This window comes from Hipposideros armiger, unplaced genomic scaffold (genome assembly GCF_001890085.2).
Source record: "Hipposideros armiger isolate ML-2016 unplaced genomic scaffold, ASM189008v1 scaffold_129, whole genome shotgun sequence".
NCBI classification, from domain to species: domain Eukaryota; kingdom Metazoa; phylum Chordata; class Mammalia; order Chiroptera; family Hipposideridae; genus Hipposideros; species Hipposideros armiger.
Window position 1 is genome coordinate 1,382,406 of NW_017731479.1, and position 2,466 is coordinate 1,384,871.

Sequence of the window (2,466 nt, forward strand, 5' to 3'; positions counted from 1 at the left end):
AAGAGCGCAATGATGGTGCCAACTTGGGCCAGTGAAGCAACGTCCTCCACAACTAGACTGAAGAACAAAAGGACAGCAACTTGTCTGTTCCCATCCCCCAATTCCTGCACTAAAAATCTTTTAAAAAAAATAAAAATAAAAAATTATGTAGATTATTATATTTTAACCATATACATCTATGTTTGTGTATATAGAGTAGATTCATTTATTCATTTGTGCTGTGAAACTGGACCCCTGATTTTGTACCATCTTGTAGGCTTAAAGTGGAAGACAAACCCCTATTCTAAAGCCATTGGTATTTTTCCAGTTGCTCCTCAGCTAGAGGTTGATTTCATCATAGGAAGAAGTGGAGGGAAGACTCCTATTTGTTTGGGGACAATCACTCTTGGGAGCCTCTGAATTAAGCAAAAGCGGATGCAAAGGCCTCTTCTGAAAAGACCCTCACTGAGGGCACAGATGCATCTCTCTAAAGACACTTCTATGTCCGCAAGGAAGCAAGGAGTCTCCAATGTCTCTGGAACAAAGTGGGAGCTGGGGGCATCGGACCTGATTTGGGGGAGAGATGGACAAAGGCACCACCGATGGTGGGAAACAGGCTGACCCCACGACACGTGGCAGCAGAGGAGGGGCACCAGTTGGAATGCCCATGAGTACAATGGATGAGCTCTGGAATACATGAAATCTGGGGCTCAGAGGCCAGGTCACCCTCTCTACGATACATTTTCCTGCTCTGACCGGCAGGCCTCCAGGCATCCAGGAAAAGGATTGGGGCTAAGGCAATGAGAGATGTCCTGCAGAGAATGTAGAAGCTGGAGCCCAGAGAAAGACCATTAGAACAGATCTGAGGAACACAGGATTCCTCAGGGACACCCCAGAAATACCTGGGAAGGACAGCCTGGTACACGACTGCAATTCTAGTGGATCACCTAGGAGAAGAGCTCAAACAATTACAGTGCAATCACTAACGGAAGACGGAGAATCAATCCCAGGACATCTGGGTTACAACAAACTCACCAGAATTGACTACTGATTCTGTATTTAGAAAGACAATGGTGAACAAGATGGATGTGGCCTTGAACCTCACAGATATGACAAATATTCAACAAGTATGTACACCCGTGAAGTTGATTTCAATAAAGATTACCGTCTGTGAAAGTGTCAGTCAAGTTGCTCTGTAAATGGCCAGATAGTAAATATTTTAGACTTTGTGGGTCATATGGTATCTGTCACAACTGCTCAACTCTGCCACTTGTACTGTGACAGAAGTCACAGGTAGTGCATAGGAAAACAGGCAGTGTCCCAATAAAACTTTATTTATGAGCACTGAAATTGGAATTCCATACAATTTTCACATGTCACAGAATGTTTTTCCAACTACTTAAAAATACAAAAATGGTCCGGCCGAGTGGCTTAGTTGGTTAAGAGCTCACTCAAGAGTGCAAGCTCTAAGTAACAGCGGTTCGAGTCCTGGCCCGAGCTGAGCAGCTGCTGAGCTGCCAACAAGTGGCAGGATGGCTCAGCTAAAAAAAAACAACTAAAAAAAAACATACAAAAATAGGTGGCAGGCTGAACTTGGCCCACGGGGTGTAGTTTGCCTACCCCAGGTTGTAGGGTGGGCCTAAAATATACACAATAATAATTTAAAATATCATATGGTTTTGAGAAATTGCTAAGCATCAGGTACTGTGTTAAGCATGCTTCACTCTCATATCATTACACTTAGAATCTGGCATTCCAGTAGACTTTCTTGAGTGGAAAAGAAGAGAGGGGTATTGCAGCTATTTTTCCAAGAACTGAGCATAACTGTGGCTGGTGTCATCCTGTGATCACCATCTATTCTATCTGTCTCTTAAAGAAAGTATTGAAACAGCTGCTTAGCCATCTCCTCTCAAACTCACCAAATTCCAAGCAAGAAGGGATCATTATCCAATCTTGCCAATTTATAAAAGAAAATGAGTCGTAGAGAAAATGCACCTAAATGCGACAGCCACCCGCCACCTCTCCTGGCTCAGTTTACCACCATCTCCCCCCATTACCCCATGACCACCCAACTTCCGGTCACAAGTTGGCAAATGGGGCCACAGGAAATCAGGTGGCCTACCATCACCAGAGCATCTGGCTCCACAAGGGAACATTTGGCTAAGAGTGGCTCTCTGGAAGGGGAAGAGACAAATTTAACAGGCAGCTGGGCAGGGAGCACTGCTGTTTATTGATGGAAAACTGTTTGTGAGCGTAAGAGCTGTTTAAAGACCTCTGACGAGGTTTGGCAAGTCCCAGTCCCAAAAGCTGCTGTGTGCTGAGAAAAGACCCATGGGCCTCTGAAAACTGCACAGCCAAAAGGTTACCACCCAGAGCCCTCTTAAGGCAGCAGTGTGAAAAGTTCCCCATCCAAGGAGGAGGCACAGGCATGAGCTACCACATCTTTAAGAGACGCCGGTCCTCTAGGTATCAGTCAAGCCCTCCACC